The sequence below is a fragment of the Symsagittifera roscoffensis genome, chromosome 4 (assembly GCF_963678635.1).
Source record: "Symsagittifera roscoffensis chromosome 4, txSymRosc1.1, whole genome shotgun sequence".
Taxonomy (NCBI): domain Eukaryota; kingdom Metazoa; phylum Xenacoelomorpha; order Acoela; family Convolutidae; genus Symsagittifera; species Symsagittifera roscoffensis.
In genome coordinates, this window is record NC_087065.1 from 12,273,342 (window position 1) to 12,286,864 (window position 13,523).

At 40.3% G+C, this 13,523-nt stretch overlaps 1 protein-coding gene across 1 annotated transcript in view; it reads right to left on the reverse strand.

Moving 5' to 3' along the window:
• LOC134843739 (WASH complex subunit 1-like) overlaps positions 1-13,523 on the reverse strand; it is a 382,840-nt gene that overhangs the window by 44,121 nt on the left and 325,196 nt on the right. The window lies entirely within an intron of this gene.

The following is a 13,523-nucleotide window of genomic DNA, read 5'->3' on the forward strand; positions in this document are numbered from 1 at the left end:
GCGCAAATTTATCAAAACTTGAACGATTCCAGAAAAGAGCGCTAAAATGGGTAACAAACTGTTATGAGAGTGATTATCTAACGTTGTTGAAACGAACGAATACATTGCCCCTTACTATGTTCATACAGCTATGCAATCTATTGAATCTATCGAGCTTTTTTCACAGTGAAAACGATTTACAAATACGACTATTAACCAACAAGTCTGCCTCAAATACAAGACAAAATGACGGCCCGACATTAAGCCTTAAAAAAGTCCGCACAGAAAAAGCTCGCGCTGAGTTTTGTTTCAGGCTGTCTCGGGTGGCCAATCATCTACCTGGAACAGTAGATTTCTTCAATCCCACGGGGCTAAAAAACAGACTCTTGAATTTTATGTGGACCTATCAAATGGCGAAATTCAATGAGGCGAATCCTTGCACATGGATACTGTTTTGTGATTGTCGAAACTGCAGGGATGTATGGAAGACGTTTTAAGAAGAAACGAACTGGGAGCAGTCCCTTCAGAAGTATTTCTGAGAATCCACAACAACAACAACAACATACGAAACCTCGAGTATCCAGTCATGAAATCTTGTTTCTAAAACCCTCCCATTGAAGGCCTTCCACACAAGATTTGAGACATCATTATATAAAACACACTATTCAACAAGTTTATAATGGCGTTTATAATGGCGATTATATTTTTTCCGATGGTGGAAAGAGCAATGAAAACTGACTAAAACTGACATGTGAAGTTTTGTTATTGAACGCCCAAAGCTTACTTAATAGAAAGAAGCAGAAGAAGCAAAGCGATTGAAGTAGGAGAGAGAGCCTGGCCAGAAACTACAATTTCCAGCGGAAACCGATGAAAAAGGAGCCGGGACTTTCCTCAGACAGCGGCTGTCGTTAGCCGTCGAGATTGGCAATGCAGCCATTGTGAGAGAGTCGATAGAGCGTGACATAGAAGCAACCGTCCCAGACCTCTGAACAACCCCATTGTCACTAATGACTCCATTCTCGAACTCATTCTTACCTCAATTCCGCGGCCACATCATGATTCAACGCCAGACATCATGATCATTCCAGACTTTTTAACATTCCCTGCCATTTGAAATCGAATTTTATAGTCTTTTGGTAATTTACCATTTTTGATTTATTCAAACCAAGTGCTTAGTTTAATGTACTTTCTTTTTTAATGAAATTTAATGTTCAGAAAGAAAGAAAAAAGAAAACGTTGTCTGATTTCTTCTACCCGTCCAGGTTATGGTATTTTGCTTTTAAGTAAAACTTGGTTAATCCCATATGTCTCTAATGGGGAATTATTCCTGGACAACTTTCATTTTTGTCGCGCTGAAAGATTGATTGGTAAAAATTGTGTATCTAAATATAATGGCATTTTAATTGGGATAAAAAGAAATATACCACACACTGGAATATCAACTGAAACCCTGTCTGAGTCTTTAGTCGAAGTAGAAGCGGACAAAAAAATTGCTATTTGTAGTAATATACAATCCCCCCGACAGCAGTCCATTTCAAATTTCCATCAATGACATACAAAATCTCTTGGATTTTTTTAAAACATTTCGTAATCATCACATTATCCTCAAATGCGATTTTAATCTTCCAAAAACGGATTGGGAGACTTACAACAGCCTGCATCCCTATGAGAAAATATTTGTTTCGATGCTTATAAAGATCCAATTTAGACAATGAGTTACTTTCAAAACGTGTAAATCCAGAACGCTTGACCTAATTCTCTCCAACAAAGAAAAATTTGCGCCAGTCGGTCTTATTCGGAACTTTGACCTTGATTTTTGGGGAAACTGTAATTTTTGAAACATGTAACATTCGCCCGGAAGTACATACCGACGGGAAAAAGATAGGTTATGAAACGACTGGCTAGTGTCTAAAATTAGCTTCACAAGCTTTTAACAGTCTCTACCAAAGCCAGTTCAATGTGAGGTCCACTAACATTGGGTCGACATGGTCATTACTATTTAAGGCTATCAGCCAAACTGCGCAAATTAACTTAGTTACATGCGAAAATAGTGAGCTCATGGCTGGGTCTCAGTATCCCCAAAACACGAGGTCACTCCTAAAAACAGGGCTACTACTTAATTATTATATTACAATTGTTTTTGTTCAGCAGATAAAAATCATCATATCCATCGGAGATAGATCAACACTTTCCCTCAACTCCTAGCTTCTCATTATCTGCAAACGAATTTGATGTTACTTAATTCAATTCAGGACATCCCGGAAGCTTATAAATCGTGAGTGCTATAAGCAGAAGTGGCTCAATGCCTTGTGAAGATGATGAAAGTTTCATTTAAAAAATTAAAGGTCGGTGAAGAGGAAAAGAGCCAGAACTTAATTGATCAACCAATTTTTTAAAGAAAAAAACTCCTACATTAATTTTTTATGGTTCGTTTTGAAAAAGATCAATGTATTTGAATTATAGTTTTATCTGATTACGGCTGACATGCTTCAGCATTGTAACTTGGTCCTTATAGGGAAATTTTTTTGCTGTTAGGTTGAAGTTTTGAGATAACCACTCATGATAGAAAACTGCGGCCTAAAACTTAAGTCCAACCATGAATGCGCCTGAGTTTTTGCACAAAAGATGTATGAGCATCACCCCAATTTTCATCAAATTCAGGTTCACCGAACTCACACAACCCCCCACCCACACTTTCACACTCACACACATAAACAAAACAAAAATTTTCCAATTTCTAGTTCTTTCCTAGTGTGTTGCCTGTTGGACGGAGGTCACTTTGAAATTTGTTTTTTCCGGGTTTTAAATTTGTGAAAGACTCAGTGCTGCAAATTTTATTCAGGATAGTTGATGAAGACGCAGACAAAGTTCTTTTTAATTCGTCATTGATGACTTGGTCAATTATACTAGAACTATCCCGGGACCAATCGATGCTGGAGTTAGAACATCGGCAAGCAATCACAAAAGTGCATATTGATTTTCCTAGAGTGCGGGGTTGAAGCATTGGAGAGTTACCTGAGTGAAGACATGCAGGGCAGGGCAAAGTACAGTATACTATTTAAATTTCGCAATTGACTAATTTGATCGATGCGAGAGTTCAAGCCATGGCGCGTATCAAAAGGCAGATAAATTGGGAGTGCTCTAAGCAGAATTCGATAAAGTTAAAACTTTTGTATCTCATTTTGCGGCAAATTCTGCCTCTCAATTGCTACATGTAATGCACTGCTTTTATTAATTAACCCGCATGGTTTCTAGATGTTATTGCATGTTATTAACTGGAGTTGATTTAGCAGTATCTCAATACGGACGCATGGGCCCCGACAGCATGGATTCTATCTCTATCACTTTCTCAGCTGTTTGAATTTAACTTTGGTTAGTAAACTTTATTACTTTCAGCTAGCTCGATATTCAATAATATGTCCCAACTAATAACTCACTATTTACTTTTAATAAACACTCACTTGTTCAACTGCATGCTTGGGATTTTAACATTAATAATTTATGACATCAATTTCTAATATAGCACTTATTTCATGGCTATCAATAGCGTGTCATTTATGGGTACGCTACACTTACACTGTCGAATTATTTCCTGGCGACTGTTATTAGCATCGGGGTTACAATTTAAATACAGTATCTACATAAAATTTGGTGAGTTTCTAACTTCAAACTGTAGTAATTTCATTTAGTTGCATTTCAAAGGGAAACTGCAATGTTAAAAGCATAATAAATTTTAGGAACGAATCAAAAGTTATACGGTATAATTCAATTTCAATAATTTTAAATCAATTTAACTCAATAAATTTTCTATAAATTTACTTTTATAAATGGGTAAATAACAAACTAAACCGGCTTTAAATTAGGTTAGGCACAGGGTTAAAGCTGGTTGATGTACACCAAATGTGCATAAAATAAAGGTTTTAAACTATATACACTCAAATGGATTGGTTCTGTTATCAAATTTACATACACGAATTGTGTATTAAAGAAATTTTAACTTCACAAATGTATAAAATTAAGGTTAAACAGGTAAGTTTAAATTAGTACTTGAGTTCAGGGAAAATAAATAGTGCTGCTAGCACTTATGAGATTCAGGTTACAATTAAGCCACCACTTGAGTCATAGAATCAATGTTTGGGAACGTCATGGTCAATTAAATGATATAATCAGTGTCAGTAATGAAAGATGAAATGGCAACTTATTCGCATCTCAGTCTTCCTATACTTCAGGTCGTCTCCTCGTTGTATTGAGCTCCTATTTGGATAGAAGGAGGTTTCACACCTAAGATTCCTGTATTAGGAGTCAGTTTCATTCCTCCGCTGTAGTTTCGTGAAGTCTTTCCTTGGTGTGATGTCGTTGAGATTTCGCCCATTGATCTCGTTCTATTCATGTCTATTCTGCTTCCCTGCATTGATAGTGTCTCGTCGTTTAGTACTGCATCCTCCATCTGTCTGTGATGTTGTGGTACTGCAATCGTGTCGTCAATTACGTCTAGAATCGTGTATTTATTCTGCCATTCCGCTCGTGTTTCCATAAGTCTAGCTGTTTTTTCATCTCTGTCGCGTTCATCAATGTCCATTGCGACTACTGGCTTTATTCGTATATCTCCATAAGCGGTCTTTAGAAATTGTGGGGTTATGTCTCGAACTGCTTTGAATCGATGAAAAAGATAAGTGCACAAACACTGGAGTAGTGTGCTTCCGATGAAAACTATGACGGTCAGTGTCAGTGAAAGTTTTATTGGTACATAGCTTTCGAGTTTCTCTGTTAAGGTTGGTTTCAAAAGTTTCATTCCGTCGGCGATTGGTTTTGAAATCTCGTCCAATTGTTCCATGTTCGTGACTATTGGGCTGTCAATAAGTTTTATTTTCACTTGTTCCAAAAGTCTAATTCCGGCGTCCGTTTTTGATTCGAAGTATGGTAACTCATTAATTTCCGGAATTGTAGAGAGTAGGTGTTCCAATGGATCAGACAGTGTGACATTGATTCGTCTTGCTGGAATTTTGTCACAACTTTCCAGATCTGGTCTGATCTTGATATTTCTAGTTGTTAATTGCGTCCTGCAATCCAAAGTAATGATGCAAATGTTGCATCCTGAATGCTCTCTGCGGGATGGAGTATGAACCTCATGCAGGTTGTACTCCCACAAAGAGAATGACGAAGAGGCTGATGTGATTAGCCAGATACCGTATCCCAAATTCGTGGCTCGTTCCGGCGTAGGCAGAATGACTTTTTCCGTCTCACAGACCGTCAAGGCTGCTACAGGGTTTCGCCAGAATAAGTTAGATAGACAAGAGGATCTGCTCATCTGTGTCTGCATGGTTTGATGACAGATCCTATACCTTGATGAACCGAGGCATTTCTCATACTGCTCTCGTGTGAGCACTGAGGTTTCCATTCCGTTCTCAGAGACTGCGAAGTAGTCTCCCTCGGTCTTCCATCTGATTGCATCCTTCTGTCCCGGCTGTGGCATCGGGATTAAATGAGCTCGATAAACCGAAAAGACAGTTAGACTGGACGACATCGGTATCGCTAGTGTCATTAGCAGGCCTTCATCAACTGTTACAACATCTCGAAGCAGTTTTGCGTCATAGTACGAGTGAAGCTCGGTTGTTGGGATGGCTAGAGTCAGTCTGTCCGTTGCGTCTTTTTGGCTGTCGTAAACTGAATTCAGGATTGCTATCAGAGAGTCTCTGGGGACCAATGACATCGTGAGTCTCTTGTCTAAAAGCGTAGGGATGGCATTCATAATGTTCGTCTTAAAAGCGTACAGCGCTGCCCTGTAACTCTTGACATCTGAGTACAGAAGAGAGAGGAGAGAGGCTGCAGTATCAAAATTGAAATTCAATTGTTGATTCGAGAACAGGTACTGATCACAATCGCGCAAGATTTCGAATTTGTGCTGTATGACCTTAAACTGGTCTTCGATCACTTTCCAATTTTCCTGCTGATTTTGGATCATTTCCTGCTGGATGGCATTAACTTCCGCGAGTTTGTCAGCAACCAGAAAGAATTTTTCATTGACCTGTTCTTCAAATTCGACTACGTGGTCTGTCAGTCGAGTAGTGAACTCATGTAGTTCCTTGATGTTCTGTGCATTGGCGCGGCTGTTGTCTTGACAAGTGCCAAAGATTCCCAATAGTCCGCAACTTGATGAATCGTCCATGAAGATTCCTGGTCCGAAAAGTCCGATTCCTGCGATGGCGGCTAGTTTTGACATTATTCCTCGTCTTTTTCGTGATTGATCTTCGTCATTTTCGTTGAATAGGAAATGAGAGGTCTCAACTTTGATAGTCGAAACTTCTTTTTGTGCTTGTTGTATTTCAACCTGGAGCTTTCGGAGCATCCAGTCGACATTGAAAGAATCAACACTGGCGTTGAATGTCTTCGCGAAACTGAGTTTACAATCTGTTGATTTGGATTTCCATTTCGTTGACAAGATGGAAAGAAGTTGCGTTACATTATCTTGGATCGTGAAATTGTACCTTGGGAATGGAACTAGGAATTCTGCGTTGATAAACTTTTCGGCTAGTAAGATCTGACTATCTTTATGAAAAATTATTCCCGTCTTCAAAGCATCTTCATATTCGCTCGCATAATACAAGAACAATGAGGGTGGTGGCTTCGATCATGACTATTGACGTAGACTTACAGCTAGGATGATGTTTCATAAACTATTGAGTAGTTGGTGTTTTGGAGTCCCAGGAAGGCGTTTGTCTGTAATTCAAAGTTGATGTTTTCGAATTCTGAGATCGTATTGAATCGGCAAGTAACTATCATACGCGAATCACCCACTGAGTAGGCAATGATAATCAGGATTAAATGATCTTTACAAGAGTACACTGAGTGAACTTCACCTGAGTAATTCAGATGGGGTTCGCCAAAACCGATTAGATCAATGTTGTAGGGAATTTCCGACAATAATTCTGAATTCTGAAATGAGTGCACTAGATTTTGAAATTCTTCGCTATTCATGAAGTTGTTTAAAATAGTAATTTCTGAAGGCTTATATTTTGTTCGGTTGTCGTCAGGTCAAACTTGTCAAAATATAATTCGTTTGTCGAATCCATTTGGTGGGTGTCGTGGCATTTACTTTGTGCCAAATTGTACCAAATGAACAGGATGTTTGGTGATCGTTCCAAATTGGCAGAAATATGGTTTTCGGTGACATTTACTTTAACAATGGTTTATCGGGTTTATTTGTTTGGTTGTTTGTAAATAAATCTTGAACTTTATATTTGAATATCGCCAGTTTGATTGAACTTAACATCGCCGCTTTGACTGAAAATAAAAATGCAGCTCCAATTGGCTCTAGAACTTCGTGCCCAGTTCATAATTGATTTTTGGGTGGACGATCTTCCAAAAAATGTGTCTGAGGCCGTTGAAGATTTGATTATGGACAAGATATGGGATTTAGAAGTCAGGTTGGCAAATGTGTTGGCTAGGTATTTGGACGATTGGGTGTTTTATGCATCCTTGACGTCATACGGAGTTCCACACGTGACGTTGTTCTTCGCCGATCTCAACAATATGTTGATAACATCCCTAAGTTCGCGCGTACCGGCCGAAGTGATGTCCGCTGTGGAGCAGGTGTTAGAGGGTTAAGAATGGTACAAGTGTCAAAATTCAAGTCATGCATGTGTAAGTTTGTATAAGTAGACAATAAGTGAATAACTGCTTTCTGTTTGTTTTAGCTTTAAACTCTTTTAAATTGAGTGTCAACAGGTAAAATGTACTTGAGTTGGTCTGAATGTTAACTAAGATATTTTTTCAGTTGTTGAAAAATGTGCTTTGTTGTTGCTTTTGGCAACACTTCTGTGTTTTGTTGCCGTAATGGCAGTTACGTTGTTTCTGCCGCTGGGCCTTTGTGGTCCCAGCGTTCTGCTGTGTGCCCTCCCTTGGCGGAGAGTGAGGCTGCTGGGCCCTGGCTTGTGTGTGTGGCCGTCTTCGTAGCCTGGGTGCTGCTTGTTGTTGTCGGGTGTGTGCTCTTTCGCCGGCGGTGAAGTAGAAACAAAATAAAACTGAGTTACGTGAACTCTCAATAGAATTAGCCGTATAGGCAGGTTGTTTTTGTTTTAGTTTAGTTTAATTTACTTCTTTGCTTCCTTTTCGAATTTTAAACTTCCGAACTCTAATATATATATTGGTGTGCGTTCAACCTAGGTTTTTTGCTTTAGATAACTTTTCTTCTGTTTTGGCAAGTATACATCATTCGTCATTTCATGATTTCATGTTGACTCGTTCATTTCAAATTAAAATTCGATTTTCGTGATCGGTCGTATACTTGAGTAGAACATCCGCAGGGCTCCTTCTCAGGAACCACAGGGTGTTGTGCTTGAGTTGACCGGTTATTCGTTTGAGAGGGCATCTGATGGCTTTTACGGCTATAGGTGACTTTTCTCAAATGATTAGTAACTACTGTAAGAAAAGTTTCTAGTTTTTTCCAAAGGTACCTTCAGGTGCCACCGGTTAAAACTAGTGACACTCCTTGGTAAATGGCTGAATTTGATGAAATGCGAACTGGTGCTTCGTTTGACGATGTGCCATTTAGATCAAAATTTACAAAATGCTCAATCTAATCAGCAAAATTGTTCTTCAGATTAATTGAACAATGGAATCATTACAGTTGGAGGCTTTGCAATTTTTCTTAAATAAAGATCGCAATGCGCTAACGAAATACACTGGCCAGGAAATGGAGTATTTGCGGTCAGTTAGTCGATCCCTTCGACTAGATGATGATGGGAGAGTAGTGGACCGTAGGACGAGCTTAAAGTTGGCGACTCCGGAGGATATCGCACGTGCCCTTCACCGATTACATTGGTCGAAGCCCGAGCACGTGAAGGATATTGAAACCTTGGTTACATGTGCGAGGAAAAAGGGTCTTTTCGTGCCAATGCATCTAGGTGGGATGGCGGCTGGTGTGAAAGAGTTAGTATCGCGAAAAACAATGTTCTCCTTCCGATTTTTTTTTTTTTTTCAAATTTGAGTTCTTGGATTTAGATTTCTGCGTAATTGTCACAAATGCTTTATCAAGTACTATTCAGCCGGGAACGTTAAGTGTAGGGCACTTGGCACAGAACGCAAAAGAAGCCTGTGCGAGGAACTTGGCTATAAGTTCCGTGGCAACAAAATGGACGGGCTGCCGACTGTGATGTTCGTCCCTGGCATCCCGAACGGCCCCGAATCGTCCCTTAATGCGGAGGGCGCCAGCCGCTGTGTGTTCTCCTCATTGTTTTACGCGATAGTGGGGACAAAATCAAGTAATATCATAGTTTCAACACATTGTTTTTCGGAAAATGTAATTTTGTTTCGAAATTTTTTCTTGATATTCATGTTTCAGAAAATTCATCAGCAAAGGATAAGTGTCGGCCAATCCGTAAGCTGATTGGGAGACGAATGTTGCAGTCGGATTTCCGTGATATTTGCGAGGCCCGAATCGGATATGTCCCGAACATATTCGAGATAACCTACTACATGAACAATGAACTGGCTGTAGGCGATCACTGGGTAGATATACTTCATGTGTTCGTTAATTGGGCATTGGTTCCTTCATTTTGCTCCTTTTTAGTAGTTAATCGTTTTTATAGTTCCTTGGTGCCGCCGTCTTTCTCGAAGTAGACATCATGGTGTATTGGAAATATGAACATGACGGTGCTTGGTTCCGGTACGCCTGCAGCGATGAAGTCGCTGGTTCGAGAGGGTGCATTTTCTTGCAAGCGTCATGTAAGAGAATTGGCGCTCCTTACCATACTGAGCCCCTAATCGATGTGCCCGAAAACAGGTGCGTTAATGGTCTTTAGCGTTTTCGTTTTGCGTGATTATCGTCGTTTTTCGTTCAAATTTTTTTTCCATATATCTCGTTTAGTTCGGCTGGCAAGTTTAACGCGTCCAAAGTGGGCGGCGAGATTGAGCCCAAGGCTCGTAAAAGGCTCCGTGGTGGCCCGTTGGTCGACTATGGGTCCGCAGAGGACTCTGAGTAAAAACTCATTCCCGTAAATTTTCGCATATCAGATTCAAACTGCCATTTTCATTTTATTTGTGTATAGTTTAGTCTTTATGTTGCTCTAATTGCTTCGTGAGGGTTTCTAGAGCTCCCGTACGCAATCTCAGACTGTTAGGCTTGGTCTACGATAGTCAGCATGTGTGTTTTTTGCGGATATTTTTTCAAAATATGGTCATATGCATGGGAGCGGAAAAAAAAATTTTTCTTTCTCAGTTTTGTTCTAACCATGCTAGATCGACGGGGAAGGGTCGATAACCTACCGTTGTTGAAGAGTTTTTCGGCCTAAAGTTATTTTTTCGGAAGTTATCGATTTTCAAAGTCGGGGATTTTCGTGTTTTTTCCGGTTTTTCCGATATTCTGGGCATTAGGTGTTGTCAAAATTCGCTTTCCTGCACTCATTTTAACAATGTCCGTTTGGTCGCTGTGCAGTGTGAGCGTACGGCCCCAGTAAGCGTGTCTGATTTTATTTTTAAGGACTTTACGACTATTTTTATTCAGTCACTTTTTCTCAAATTTTCATTTTTTAGCGTTTTTATCTAGTTTTTTCCGTCTTTTTATCTCGGTGAATGTTGCTGCTGTCCCAGTAACCACCCAATTGAACGGGGGGAGTTTATACGGGCTGCTCAGGTATTTTGTTAAGTCTTTTGCGCATCAATTCAAGATATTTTGAGAATTTTCCATAATTTTCGCAGTAAAACGCTTTTTTCATTTATTATAACTCTTCAATGAACTGTTTGAGTGGTGGTTTTTGGAGTGATGCCATGGAGATGGTGTCATCCAATGTGCTGTAACATGATCGCTTGACCGTATACACAAAATGACATTTTACATTTTTGTTCTAGAATTCAAGAAGAGACGACTAATCATGTTCATCATTTTCATCATGGCTGTGTCGTTTTCTTCCTGAAGTCGTTCGAACTGTCTGTCTCATCATTTGTGGGGGCAGCGTAATAGACAGGTTAGGTTTAATATTACACTTACAGGTAGACTGTAATGTTCGTAAACAGAAAAACGTCCAATATCATCCGATAAACGCGTTCAAAATTCCGTCCGTCAAGTCCGCATCCAAGTTTCGGTAATGCTACTTGCTTAATTCCGTGACGATTAAGTTGCCTTCGCAATTGACATAGGCTCACTGATAGATGATAATATGAGGGTGTTTCGAAATACAGTTTTTTCGTGACTAAATTGTAGATGTATCTGTCCCTAGATGGCTCAAAATATCCGATCGAGAATCCTATTTGAGGGTTTTCGATAGAGGAAAGTGATGGTTTTATTTCGGGGTAGGCCGTTACGATCTGTTTTGCTAATCCTTTGCCCATTACGAAATCACTCGATACGCAGTGTGCAATTGCGCCAGGGAATCTGAGGATATCACCACTTCCGATGACAATGTTCGTCGGTGTTTCGATTGAATTTAGAGTAGATGGTCCTTGTCCATCCTCTGTTTGGTCATTACGGTTTTCGCTACGTCGGTGTCCTAATAATGACTGCTTCGCACGCTTCACACTATTTTTTATCACGTTTCCTTTTTCTTCGCGATTTAAACTTAGGTTTTCGTTTGCGATAGCGGCTTGTTCTTGGATCGACTTTTTTCGCGCCGCTGCGTTATGTCGTGACGTAAATGTGGTTGGTGCCTTTTCATGTCCTCCGAGCGTTCGCATTCCGTATCGTCGTACTATTAACGGTGGTGGTGTGATTTCACGATGCTGGACACGTTTATTAAATTGTACTTGTTGGGCGTGAATTCTGTCACGTGCTTCAAACGCGGCCTGTCGTTGAGGTCTCTGGTTTTCTGTTTGTATAGGCTCCTGTTCTTGGAAGAGCAAATCAAGATTGAGCGTATCATCATTGTTTGGCTGTGCATCCGGGTCTGGAAACTGGATATCGCGGTGTGGATCTTCATTATCGATCTGCTCGTTAGCTTCGTCTGCAGGTGGTGGTGCCACGATGGGTATCGCTGGTGCTACCACTGTGTGTGGCGCAGGAACAACTGGTGGCGGCGGTGGTGGTGGTGGTACTACAGGACCTGGTGCTGCTCCTAGTCGCACGGATAGCTGTACACTTGATGGACCTTGAATCTGCGACGGCTCCTCCGTTGTAGGGTTATGAAAATCTTCGAGTAATTGTGGTATGCATTCGTCAAAAAGTTCCGGTTCGCCTCGATACTTTCTCAGCGAGGGGTCTGTCATAAACGTGGTCGGGTCAAGATTCTCCAAATCATCTGGTGCTTGCTGAGGCACGATTGGTTTCAATCGAATTCGGTGAACACATTGTGTATAAATAGTTCCAACTTTTCTTATAAGATAATTCGAATTTGTCAGTACTTTTTCGACTCGATAAAGTGGTATCCAGACTTGTTTGGAATGGCTTCCGAATTCGGATTGAGTTGTCAGTTTCGGGTTAAGAAGTAAACAGAATGCGTGAAGATTGAGTGGTTGTGCTAATGCTTTTTGGTCGTAATATCCACGATAGCGTTGGTATGCATCAATTATATTTTGTTTAGCCTCTTTGAACTTCTCTAACATTGCATCCTGCAGAGCGGTTACAAAATCTGATTCGACTGAGATTGCTTCTAGTGCTTTGGTTGAAAATCGAAGATCTAAAGGTTTGATTGGGTCTCGTCCATGGAAGATTGCACTAGGGCTACATCCAATTGATGAATAGTACGATGTATTATGAATAAATGTTGCTAATGGAACGTACTTATGCCAATCAGACCATTGTTCGTTTGTATTGAGTTTAAGGATCCTTTTGAGTGCTCCATGGGATTTTTCAACAAGTCCAATTGTCTGTGGATGCTTTAAGGTAGCATGGCTCACTTGGATTTCCAACAGCGATGCAAGTTCGTGCATCAATTTCGACGTGAACGTTGTTCCGAGGTCTGCTAGAATTCGTTTCGGTACGTAACAATGAGTAAAGAAGATTTTGGTCAGTTCTCTTGCAACCGTATCGGCTGACACATTCGTAAGTGGCATTGCGAAAAGGTATTTAGAGAATACGTCGATTCCCGTTAGGACAAATTTATACACTGGTGACTGGAATGGTCCTACGATATCAATTTGCATCATTTCTCCTGGAAATGACTGCAATGAAGATATCGGTTGCAACGGCGGTGTTTGGTACCTGCTCGAAGATTTTTTCAATTGTAAGCAAGTAAGACAATTCCTTATTATGTTCACGAAAAATTCTGTGAATCCTGGAAAGTAGAATCGTTTTCTAAATTCCTCCAATGTTCTTCCCATGCCAATATGTCCACCACTAGGCGAATTGTGTAGGCGATACACAACTTCTTGCCACAGGTGCTTCGGTAGACAGTATTGCAGGTACTTAACTTGTCCAGTGTCATTGAAAAGTTTTCTATAAAGAATTGCGTCTTTGAGTTCGAGTCGGTTGATTTGTTTAGCATATTTTTTCCGTCGGCTACTAGCATACTTCAGATCTGGTATCTTGTTTTCGGTTATCCAGTTCTTGACCTCCTGAATATCAGGGTCTTTTTCTTGCTCAAGTTTGAGATCCAGTGGTTCGCTTCTGTCACTCA